Source organism: Helicoverpa zea, chromosome 7 (genome assembly GCF_022581195.2).
Source record: "Helicoverpa zea isolate HzStark_Cry1AcR chromosome 7, ilHelZeax1.1, whole genome shotgun sequence".
Classification (NCBI taxonomy): domain Eukaryota; kingdom Metazoa; phylum Arthropoda; class Insecta; order Lepidoptera; family Noctuidae; genus Helicoverpa; species Helicoverpa zea.
Window position 1 is genome coordinate 9,828,917 of NC_061458.1, and position 13,130 is coordinate 9,842,046.

Below are 13,130 nucleotides of genomic sequence, written 5' to 3' on the forward strand. Positions count from 1 at the left end.
ACATAGATACTATATTTATTTCCAAATAGAAGAAATATTGTATGTTTCTTATATTTTAATGAGACAAATATTCTTGTGCTTCTGTTGCTTCAGATCTGTTAGTTTTTTGCATCTATTTAGCATGTATGAATACAAGATGTAAATATCTAGTCAGACCAGCTTCAAAGTTTCTTTAATTTGATTCCTCTTATCAGGCATTATCATTTACTCTTATCACATTTATTTATTCCTTTAATTAATAAAAAGATTCATCCCAAAGAATAGTAGCTTTTAAAGTAGACTACAAACTAAACAGTCGGCCGATGGTTGACCCAATGAGTGGCGAAAAATGTTTTTGAACAAAATCTTGATTCCAAACAAAGTTTTCAGTCAGTCTGAAACCGGCAATGTACCTGATCTATTTAATACATGTATGTGTTTAATACATACTGACTTATGAGCCCAAACAGACTATCGGCCGACTAAAACTTTGTAATGTGCTTGAGTTCAGTTTAAAAATAAAAAGTCAGTGCCTTTATCACTTAACTAACAGTAACATCGGGTGCGATTTCACCCGTTCCTAATTGAATTTGTTTTACGGAGCCACGAACGCGAATCGAACCTTAACGTGGCCTATTCTTGAACAACCAGATTATATAGACCCTTGATATAACAAAGCATTGAGACATTTCTTCGGAAATATTGAAGTGAAAGGCGCCGTGAAAGTTCTAGAAATAACAGTCCCTATAGAGATAAAGTTCCGGAAGATTGGAACACAAATTGACTACTCTATCGTGGACTAGAAGTATCAATTAACAGTTTATTGATTATGCGATTATTTCATCTAACTTTTATATGGTTTAAAAATATTTGATTGAGCCTCACTGCGCCTTGGAGTCTCTACTAAATTAAAATACGTCTTGGTCTCTCTAACTAAGCGGAATAAAATATAGTTCACACTAAAGATAAACTAACTAAATGTATCTAACACCTATTCTAAAGGATCTAGAATCCTAGGTAGGTAACACGAAAACCAAATGACGCGAGCTCTGTGAATCAGAACTCGGTACTGGATATAATGGACAATGATTAAGCATGCTCTTAACTTTATCTCTTAAATCAACAGCAATTAAAACTTTTACCGCGGCTTTCTTCTAACGGCATGATCTTAGTAATTCATTCATTACTTTGCCTAGTAGCTGTTACAATTTAGAAGCAACTTATATCGCATGATTGCCCGATGAAATTACAAGAAGCCATTTTTGGTAGTAATTAGATACAGATCATAAAAGTAAAACAAAAACTTTAATAGGTCTTAAATATTGCTGTATCTAATCAGCTAGATTTAGCAACGGTTTCTCTTAAGAAGTACATGTAGGTATTTATTATTGCAAGATATTAAGGTAGGTACAAGGTTGCTTGCTTGTAGAATTTTAAATGTAACAGAAGAAATATCGCCATCTCTAGCTAGTGGGTCCAATTGGAGCGAGTTGTGTATTAGACAGGCATCGTAAACGCTACTAGTACCCCTGGTACTTATTTTAAATTCCCTAAACATACTCGCATACGCACGTACTGAAGTAGACTACCAAACAGAGCGAAAACACCAAGCAAAGGTCGGTGGTTCGTTCCGCTTTAAAACCAAATCCAAAAGAGTATTCGGTTCTAAATTAAATGTAACATAAGCAGAACATAATTTAGTATCAATTTACCCCGTTGTTAGTACGTAACAAGTGAAACATTAGTCCAAATATTATAGGCATGTAGCAACAACGCTAGACCGTGATCTAGGCACGTTCCACCCAACCGCGCCGGCGAAGTACGTGCCGCAAGCTGGACACAAACTGGGCCAGCCAATTACTCAGATAATATTACACCAACTATGTCAAAATATATAGATATTTGTATGTTTTTATTCTATTTAAAACTAGCAACGAAAATCCTCGGTTTGACAAAATTATTTCGCTTCAATGTAGTATTATAGTATGTTTTTTTTTTCCGTCTGGATTCGTACCGGTAGCATAATGGTTCGTGATAAGTAGAAAATTTGGTGGAACCAAGTTCAAATGGTCGACACAGCGTGCGCTTATTACATTTCAATATCCATGCTGAAAAATAAAGATGACATTAATACAAAAAATATCGGGCTTTTCAGCGGCGGCAGTATAGATGACAGTTTGGTTGCAATAAGATTTTTTGCGATATGTAGATGTCTAAAAAGAATAGGCAGCATTGCTTGACTTCCACGGCAAGAGACACGATGTAATATTTATGACTGTCTATTTAAATTAATACACCTATTAAAAACAAACATAATACACGTACATTACTACGTCCACCCAGGTCCAGATATCTGCTTTCATTATGCTCTTAAACATAAAATATCGAGTAGAAGCTATCGTAGGAGGGGTCAATATGTCAACACCAGTGGGATTTAATAAGTGCGTTGCGTCAGTAGCTATTATCGTCAGCTTTTTCCACCCACGTAAGGTTAAAGCCTTTCCACCATATATTTTCGTGCAGCTTGATATTAAACCCTACCCACTCATGTTGAACAGTATTGTAATGTTATAAAAACAATCGTGATAGTTGCTCAGATGTATGTTAAAGTATTATGTGTATAATCTATGGGTGTATGTAGATGACGTTATGACTGGTTCATGCTCAGATCTGCAATTCAATGACTTTGTTATGTTAGAGCAAAATGTTTATTAATAATAAAACTTGCCTGTTATATGTAGAGTTATTTCTTAGATATGTGGTTTTCTTATTAGAGTTGTCGTGAGTATGTAAGACAAACGTTTCCATTCACTTGTAGTCGGAAATCATTTCAAGGATCAATTGTTGCCGCGTTGACGAATCCGCACACTAGTTACGGACATCTTTAAATTCACCACTGTCATAACCATGCTCCCTGGAAGCCATAAAAGTTGCAAACACACGTAATATTTACCAGAAACATCACATCAATTAATATTAACGCGACCACCTGTCAAAATCGTGCATTTTAATTCGTTCTCGGTATAAAAAGGTCGTGAAAACCTTAAGATTGATAATGCGGTTCATGAGGGTAGATCACGCGAGAGCGTGCGGACCACGGCCCATGGTCCATGGTACACGTAATATAATAGATCTACATTACACCGTGTATCTAGAGGTATAGGAGCGTGCGCGCAGCTGCAGGACCGGTTTGTGCTTCTCGTTTACACCGAGTTGTGCCATGTCATACTTTACTATGGATGTTTATAGGTACACAGTTAAGTGTTGGGATGGACGGAAAGGCGGAGGATCCGGATGCTGCGGTTGAAGGATTGCTTTGATTGAAAGCTCGCGAGCGTTATAATTTATCTTTTAAGTTTAACGCGACGTTTAGAGAGGTTTAGGTTATCATCAATCAATAACAGCAGATATTATTACAAGAAATTTAAGCTGATATATATTTTTTATATTTTTTGTAAGTAGCAGTAAGCAATCCGAAGTGTAACTAACACAGCATGTCATCACAGTTCAAGGTGTCAGCTTATTATTTTTTTATGCGCTTTACAATCTTGCATCAAATAGAATTGCCATCCTCCTACTTCTGATGAGGTAAACAGCAAAAGGTTAAGACAACTATTAGGTAATTCAAGACAAGTTTTTGTACCATGTAAAAAGATATAAACTAGCGTTAAATGTTCACCTTTTTGTCCTTGTTAGAGTTTTTAGACTGATTGATTCCACTATAATTTAACAAGCCATTCGTAACAAGCCATAAAGGCAGAACTGTTTTAAAGCCACATTGGCACTAAGAGCTTATTGGTCTAACTCACCTTAAATCGAATAAAACATACGTGAACAAAACATGTTTAACTGCCCACCAACTAAGCAATTGTCATCTTCATACTTTAACCTGACCAAACATAATAAAACATCTTACAACAATACTATAAATACCCTTATTTTCTCGTAAAAGCTTCTATTGTGTATTATTGCGAAAAAGCAGTACGTTTACCTGCTCCGAAGACTGCATCCTGTGCATTGTGCATCGGTATCAGTTTCAACAATGGTGTAGTTTGTACTACAGACGGTACTGCGAAATGAAATCATATTAAACCTCTTTAACTCGCCTTGTTGTTTACTCGATGCGGATTTTGATTTACTCACGAAAGGGATCATCGTCATTGATTGGGTTCTAAAACATCATGGTGATCATGGATATTAGGATTGATAAGATCGAATAGCTCTTGAAAAACATCTCTCGTCTTTATCTTGCCATCTCTAGGTGTTTCATTTGTCAAGTCTAGCAGAATTCAATAAAATGTCCAAAAATAGTAACTCGAAAGAACTCCAGTAACAAACACTTCCAAATAAAGTGCGGCGGTATAAAATACTGCGTAGAGTTGCCAGATAAGCCGCCCTAAGGCGAGGAAATTTATTATAACTGAATGAAAACAACACAGTTCATATAAAAGTTAAGCTGCAATTCACTTCTGTTACTCCCACATATAAGTTAGTGACCAAGGCTTTCGCCCACCGGTCAGTGACGACTTGATTGCAATCTTATCTCAAAACTTACTTGACTAAGAATCCTAATATAGATTGAACCATATTCATTTAATTCCATGTATTTATGACGTTAATTGGCTTACGTTCTAGTTTTAGTTACTGGCAGTGAAAAATAATCACAAAAAAGTGTCTAGGAAAACTGGCTTCCTAACTCTAAAGGCTTGCTGGAAAGTGGTGAAAACGGTCCTTCTAGGGGCAGGGCGAGTGGCCACGTGCACAACGACCGGTCACAATAGATACCGCCTTAGCGGCGCCTGCGCACCCGCCTTCCCTTCGCCCTGACAACACACAAATACAAATCACTACAGATTACATCGTAAACTTAATTTTACTTGATATATGATATAATTAAGCTTGTCGAGCTGTCCACAGTCCTGTCAGAGTTCACGGTCTCTGAGCGATCGTGGGAGGTCGATTTATCATTATAATGGGCAGGAAAAGTTTCACTGTATTTGTATAATAGGGTTAAGGTGAATACCAGAATTAGTTATGACATTCTAATGACGTTGTTAACTGCATTCGGTGACCAATTAAAATACTCGTAAATCGACCGTTCCTTTGTTGCTGCAGAATGAGTAAGAACGCAGCAATTCATATGTCAAAAGAAGTCATCAGCCGCAAAATGCCAATTGTAGTATATGTATTTGCTAATCATTATCCATCACCTCTTCTTCACTTAACATTGACCTCTATTCCTTTAACATTAAGGGTGAAAATATATCTTCTCTGATCGTGTGTTACGCAGGGATGTACGCAGTGCCCAAGCGCATGTCAATCATCGTACGCATATGTCCATAGCCAACTGTCATGCGTGTGTGGTTACGATAACCAACCGCTGTCAATACGAAATACGAAGTATTGTTTAACACGAATATGGCGTTGCATTTTTCATTAAAATGACTGTCGTTTGACAAGTGTCCTCCCATCCACTTGACCTTTGTATGAAGTTGAACTCTGTAAATGCAGTTGAGTCTTTTTCTTCGATCCTATATTATTATAAACATACAACAATTATTTTACAATATGTAACTTCAATTGAGTAAATTGTCACCTATTTTCTAAAGGATGGACCTCTGAAGTCATGCACTGGTCTGAAAAGCTTCAAAAAAAGTTTAAGTTTCAGTTTAAGTGGGCGATTGCGTCCTACAATACGATTGGTAGCCAAGTACCAGAGGCTCTACCTTCAACCTTCAACTGGCTTAGAGAGGCTAGGCACAACTAAACAAGGAATGCGCAATCATTGTCTATTATCTTAGCTAGGTGTTATCTGTAATTACTAATAGACTTTGTTTGTTGTTTCGAAATCTATCTGAGATTGGATTGCTACCTACTGAATTTAATTTAAATTGATCAGCGTCTACCTACTCAGTTGTAGATAGCTTTGATGTAGCCTTTGTTACATTCAGACTACACGTAAAATAGCAGCTTAAATATCACATACGGTCGACTGCCGTTGAATGTGCCTTTACAATTTTCTCAAGTGACTTAATATAGGCAATATATGTTATAACGGATTCACGATTATGCTTATCATCATTGAATTACTAGTAACTTCAATCAGCCTCGCGATTGCTTGCCGGTACACTCAATTACTAGCCATTACTTACCACCTATTACCGATACTAAATTACAGATAATATTTTATGAAGCCGGACGCAAAGAATCAATTTGGACCCTTAATTTAGATTGCAAATATTTGACCAAAGGATTAAACTTGCTTCAAAGTGTAACGGAAATGATCAAATTGCTAGATAAACTTGACATAACAGCAGTAATTAATTAAAATATGAAATCTCTTAAGACCACGCTTGGGAGACATGTTTGGGCGTCAAACTGGTTGCAAGTGAAATGAACAAGTGTACAGAAACTAGGACAACGACACACATTATGAATATAGTGAGAGTGGGCATCACTCGAGCGTATAAACCTTTTCAGACAAAATTACTTACAGCCATATAGCGACCATTTAAAAAAAATATTAAGGTTTTCTTATTGGTTTCTTTTGTCATCATTCTGAACCAGGATCTCGTATCTAAACTTAATTTATGTTGGATTTTTAATGCTTTGGGAGTAATATTAACTCAAAACAGCGAGACAATACTTTTCAAACGGTATTCGTCTACCTGTATGCATTGAAGATCAGTCTTTAGCTCATATTTTATTGCCGTGTGAACTTCTGATGCAGGTGGTTCTATTGTTCAGGTTAACGCTCTTTTATTGAAAACTACGTTTGGGGGCGAACAAAACATTCAGCTCAGCGAACTAAGCGCAGCCGTCTATTTTGTACGCACGCACTACTTTAATTCGTAATGATTCGTCTACAAATCACTGAGCCATTTCATTAAACTCATGCTGTGCAGTTTTGTTATTCTTTCCGACTAATTTCGTTTTTGTTTCCATGTTCTTTTCATTGCTACATTTAAGTCTGTGAAAACTTTTACAAACTACAAGCTTGTACTGATTCTCAACAATTATATTGTTAGTTGAAACAGTACTGTACGAGTTTACTTTATACACGAAAATATTGCCTTTGTTATTTCACACGCGGCTAGATGTAACGAGCAAAACATTTCGAATTCCATAAAGTATGACGTGCCTCTAATAAATGCACGGTAGTTGAAAATTGCCATGATGAATTAATTTCAGCTATTGCCAAATTCTTTGTAGGAATGCTGTCGATGTTTGTATGCAATGGTCGGTTTATTACAATAGCCGTGGACTTCACGAGCTGTGTCTAAAGAAACATTTCTTTTATTGTTTTCGGATCTTGTTGATGGTGAGTCATCAGTTTTGGATCATTGTTCGTGTTATACTTTTAAATGAAGTAGGAAATGGAGAAGTTTTTTGTGGGTCTGCCTTTTGTTGCTATGGGATGTGATACGTTGAAATGAAACGATTAAGTATGCATTTTTGTTTTCGTTGATAGACGGTGTTTAACATAACTTATGTGATGATTTTTCTCGTATATCAATTCTTAGTTGGGAGATGCTTTGCCTCACAGCGGGACATTAATTAAATTAGGCTTCCTTGACTACTATTCTTATTTACACGTAAGCTTCCATTTTGCACATTGCGTCATCAAAGCCCTCTAAAATGATCACAGCATTAATACTCTTAGTTAAATTATCACCATATTGATGAATTTATCCTCGATTAGCACATGATCACATTCACGGTCACGGAAACCCGTTATTGCGAGATTTCGCTTGAATAGACGTTAATGTTACATGCAGCTAAACTTTTGACATTTACTATTGCGCTCGTATAACGAACCTCTTGTGCTTATAAAGACCAATTTAAGTGTTCAAATTACATTATATCGAGGTGTTGCAAAAACTGCTCATTTTAACTATGGACAGCTCTTTGATTTTGACCTTAAAACTGTCGAACATACATAGACAGAAGGTAAAATTGAAAAGACCACGTTCATTTGTTTATGGCGTCGTCAAAGTTCGTTGCGCTTGCAGTCTCATCAGGAGTCGCGATAAGAAAGGCATCGCATTACGCAGACTCATCAAGTATCAGCGTTATCATTACGCTATACATTTACATTACACCTATGGCTTGTTCCCGCCTGCTCCACAAATTCCTTCCCCACGGGTCCAAAACTAAAAAAACTATATAGAGATTTTAAGTACAGAGACCTAATTTTGATATTTTGCTGTCGACACAATTTTTTTTGAAGCCATGTAGAAGGAATTTGAAGGTATATTTTAATTTGTTTTGTTCTACAAAATTTTGGACCCAAGTAGAAGATATCTATATAAAACTTTGCTAACAGAAAACAATGGGTTCGTAGTCAATGGGAACAAGCCATCATTACGCTATACATATACCTATAAGTATATACAGTATACAGTAGTATCCATAAGACAAGGTGTCGTTACTTTGTCGTATCGCGTTACAGAAACCGGTACTAGCAACCGCGGTATGACCCCGGCTCACCAGATTTGTTTTGCATAATCTTGATATACTGTATCTGTATATTTGAGAGATTAGATATTGTACTGTTAGTCTTACTGGTGGAGCAGACCAAGCTTGCGAAACTTGTAGTAGTATCCTGCTGGAATCCTTTGTTATCATGCCATTTACTGTATTCGAATTTTTGATAGGTACTCCAAATTGTTTTCTAAAATTGAAAAATGATCGTGATATAGCTTTTGGTAGACCTGAACATAATAGCAATAATAAGACTTTCCCGTTCAATTATATAAAAATAAAGCTTATTTCAGATAATGAAACTCTACCATGAAACATGAGTGATCACACACCACTATTTTTCTTTGCAAATTGAGGCAGAATTAGCTTGAAATAAAAATAATAATTGAATAGAAATTCTGAGTTTGGTTTATGGGTAGCTAGATAAATCACATTAAGCCGTATTATGTAACATAATAATTGCAATAATCTCAAAATCAAAGCTGTCAAAATGAGAATGTAGTATGCAATTCTCTAGAAACAGTGAAGGGTGAGACGGCGGTCGATGATCTAAGCAAGATAATGTTACAGACTAGACTTGAGCTAAGTTTGCGCGGGATTAATTACGGTGAACCGTTCTGTGGAGACGGTGACGTCATTTTTTCTTACTATTTCAAGACCAGGAAAAACACGTTTCTAGTAGTAATATTTCTTTGAGTCCTGTTTCCAAGTTAAAAGTAGAATTGAGCCATGCAAAAGTTGCAGTTGTGAAACCATTATTAATTATTGGCTAAAGTCTGATTTATACGCAACGTCAATCATGTGATACTTTTTATTGAGCGGCGTATTTCGTAAGCTTTATTTTAAGCGCTCTATGTGAAGGTTTGGTCAAGTTTTTTTCTGAAAGTACTGCGTTTTCTTGTATAAGACAATTGTTTCTCTTGTACGAAACATATAAACTGTCTTCATGGAACATAAAAAATTGACCTACGACTACTTGAAGTTCATGAATTTTCCAACAACAAAGAAGTAACGGAACCTATTAACAGTTCTCAACAGAATGTATCACTTATCTACAATTACTTGTGACATATTACTGTTTATGTGGCATTTTAATTATAATTGCAATGTAAATTGTAGTTTCCACATACTTTTAATCTCCTTGCTCCAAGTAAGATACATAACCGGACTCCCGCGCAAGCCTCTCTTGCGTCTCGCTCGCACTTGGGGAACCTAGTGTTGGCGCCAAAGCCTTCATGATCTGTTGTCTTTGTCGCACGCGTGTGCCCGCGCAGCCTGTCACTGCGCGGTTACTCCACGAACAGTCGTACATGACGCCTCTCTACCGGAGCGCACGTCGCGTGTTTATTTTGTATTTAATCGAAATGAAACGCTTTGTAACACGTGAAAAATAGTGCCGCAACTCTCTGGAGTGTCAAGTGTATAAACAAAGTTCTTACACAAATACTACCAAGTGAAAGTACAGTGCCCAAGTGAGATGTGTCAGTGCTAAAGGTCATTATCATATAAAATCGTGTCCTAATCAAGTGAACGGTATTGTATCTACATTCGATGTGATTTTATACGGAGAATTGGTTACTTGTTAGCCTTGTATCCGACAGCTCTTCGTCGACCGCAAACTAAATATACAAGTGTTAATTTATTTAAATGTGACGTGACAACCCTGTGCCGCGATAAGTTAATGCGAATTTCAGGGTCACGTTTAGTTTATATCGGAAAAAGTAATTAAAAGCAATCGATGTTTATAGCATTTCGATTGATTGCTCCACACACCTCGTGCTCTTGCGACACCATAATAATAGTTGTAACGTTCGTCTATTCGTGTCTAATCTACCAATTCCTAGGTCTACAAATCGTTTTCTGGGAAACATAGAAAACTTGTCTATTAGTATGTTTGAAACTACATCTTTCCCAACATTGTATTCACTTAGTTGATTTCAATGACATAAACCCTTAAGGAAAATTGGACTACTACATGTCTAAAGGCCAACTTGTAACATGGTGCTACGTTTCCATGTTAACCAGAAAACCAGATTCATAACATTTGAACAGTTGTTATAACACGTCACTAATTATAATCGGAATATTGTCGCTCATTGTCTGTTCACTGTTCACCCACACCGCCACAAATTCGTACATTCGCACTTGCGTCTGTAGTGCCCACAGACTATTTACCAAACAAGACGCCTGCGCACACAACATAGTCATGAAATGCTCTCGATGTCCTTGTTTTTAAGTGCACATTACTCCTACAGTATCCAAGTTGTACGCAATTTTTTTGAGCATTATATATACTTGAGGTATCAAAAACCTGTTCATTTCTGGTAGTTTGAGGTGAATTTTAAAATTTGCATGATGTGGCTCACGCTACGGATATGAGTGTTCAAGTTATCAGACTCAGAATATTCTGATTTCGGGAGTAAATGTGCAATTTACTGCTAAAACGAATCAGCAATCTTCCTCGTATATTATCACGCTGCTTTGAAAAATCCTTTGCAGTGTATAAACAAATACCTCAGATATAGTTGTTGACATAGAGATAGCATTAAGCGAGTGAATGATCAATCCACAATTATTTGCTATAATCATAAATAATGCACTGCCATTCTTGATATGCATAATGGTTGCCTTTCAACAGTAGTTAATCCATATAAATGCGATTTCCCTGTTTCTCCACAGCATCCATTAATCATCTCTGCGAATATGATGCTATAAGGGCCCACGCTTGTGTATCGATAAATCACACGTATCCGAGTTTATTGCAGAGCTCACTTGCACAATGGTTTATTGCATCGGTAATTGAATTAGATATTACGAGTTGAACGAATCGATTGTGGCGCCGATAACTTCTCCGACTAATCGAATAGAACGTTAGAGTTCATCACACTTGAGCTATGATAAGGATTGCTCTCGTTTCTTTGACTTGCTACTTACATAAGTACCAAGTTACACTATCTACGCATTACCGACCAATTTACTTCTTAGTCAGTAACAATACCAGCAATGGAACCTAAGACATTTAACCCAATCAGATTACCATCTTGGATTGCACATTTAAGGAATCGTAGTTCCAATTTGATTGCCAAATCTGATACTTATCTGAAACAAGTTAACAACTACCTACATATACACATACGTTTCCGAGATAATCTCTACGTTATGATAGATGTATCTCCTTGAAACAATTTCGAAGAATCTATTTGCTTGCATTACAATAGGTAATTGATACAAGTTGGATTCTACAGAATTAAGGGTTCCGCTTAGTGTTGCAACTTCGATTGTTTGTGGCTTCACACCTTGGCAACCGTAATTACAAATGAATTAGGTTATTATGCACAACATATGGGCGGTAATAAGAGGTTAAAATTAAGTAACACCCAAAATGTATTGTTGGGTAATCATTTGGGGTGTTCAATTTTTCTTCCACCGAGTGTATGGAACAGTTAGTTATGTTTATGCTCTTTCCAAAAATAGTAGGTTTTGCTAAGATTATTCTCACGGTCAAATTATAGACGAGTATAAAGGAAACGTGCGTAATACATATGACTCAGATGTAGCGACTCATTTGCTAATTTTGTTGAAAATATTTAAGATCGTAAGAAAACTCAGGAAGTCGTTTATTCTAGTTTACTTAAGACTGAAATTCCTTATGTATTCACTGTATCTAAATAGATAATGAAGACCAGTTAATCACGTATCTAAAACTTTGTCAATTTTAGACACATTCCCTTCAAAAATTATCCTTCAGCAGTAATTTTTCAAGGGAAAAATAGTAACAATTTGCACAAGGTCCCTGTCGCAAGAGTGTGAGTAAGATTCGGCGAACAGATCCGCCTCTTGAATAGCCTTATTCGGAGAAACCGTGGCGAAACTCGGTGCTGACTTGACGGTTATGACGAAGGCACTTCAGAGTTGTAACAATACCATGTAATAGCCGCTAAGCATCACGTTTGACATATAGGTGTTAAGAGTATGTGCATTCCTCCTCAACATTGTTGTTAAGTTTCAAAGGCTTGAGCTCACTTTATCCTAAGTTACAGTTAAAGCCTTAGAGGAAGTTATGTGCAAGATCTTAGCAAAATATTATGATGCTTGTAATCCTAAAGTCTTTGTTAAGGCAGTTCACGGAATTCCAGCAACACAGTTTTTGTCCACATAGTAATCTTTCTTGGTCCATTAGCTGTCTAAGGCACTTACTCAATCTAGCAATTTTACACCCTGTACTTTTTAGCAACAAAAATACTTAATTACAGACATATTTTTCCTAAAATTTTGTGTTTTTTGCAAAGTAACGCCAGATTCCATAATTTATCAAAATACTTTATTATTATCTCAACTTCAACGTATCATTTAATGATACACCTACATATTTATTTACTTATTTATTTAACATGAAAGACTTACAGCTAAAATAACTAGGAATACCTGACACAAGTTTAGTTAACAGAGAGCCAATTTGCATTACAAGATTCATAATACCCTAACATGCACAAATTAAAACCACATCATTATAACTACATAAAATGACAATCTCAACAAGATTAAGCTGCGATCGCGAATCCCGGATCTTTAATTAAGCGGGAAGTAGTTAATTGATAAAAAGAAGATCGTTTCTCACAGACTACACGAGCAGTGGGTAGTTGTAACTGGATCGCATGTGAGAACCT

General features: G+C 36.4%; 1 protein-coding gene across 4 annotated transcripts in view; it reads left to right on the plus strand.

Annotated features, from left to right (window-relative positions):
* The window catches only part of LOC124631744, a 71,304-nt gene that overhangs the window by 46,551 nt on the left and 11,623 nt on the right, over positions 1 to 13,130 (plus strand). The window contains exon 1 of one of the 4 annotated variants that reach the window (XM_047166322.1): positions 9,752 to 9,996. The exons of 2 other annotated variants lie outside the window; for them this stretch is intronic. The gene's annotated coding sequence lies outside the window, so the exon portion shown is untranslated. Of the gene's footprint in view, positions 1 to 9,751; positions 9,997 to 13,130 lie in introns of those variants that run through there. One more of the 4 variants, XM_047166323.1, reaches the window with a different exon arrangement.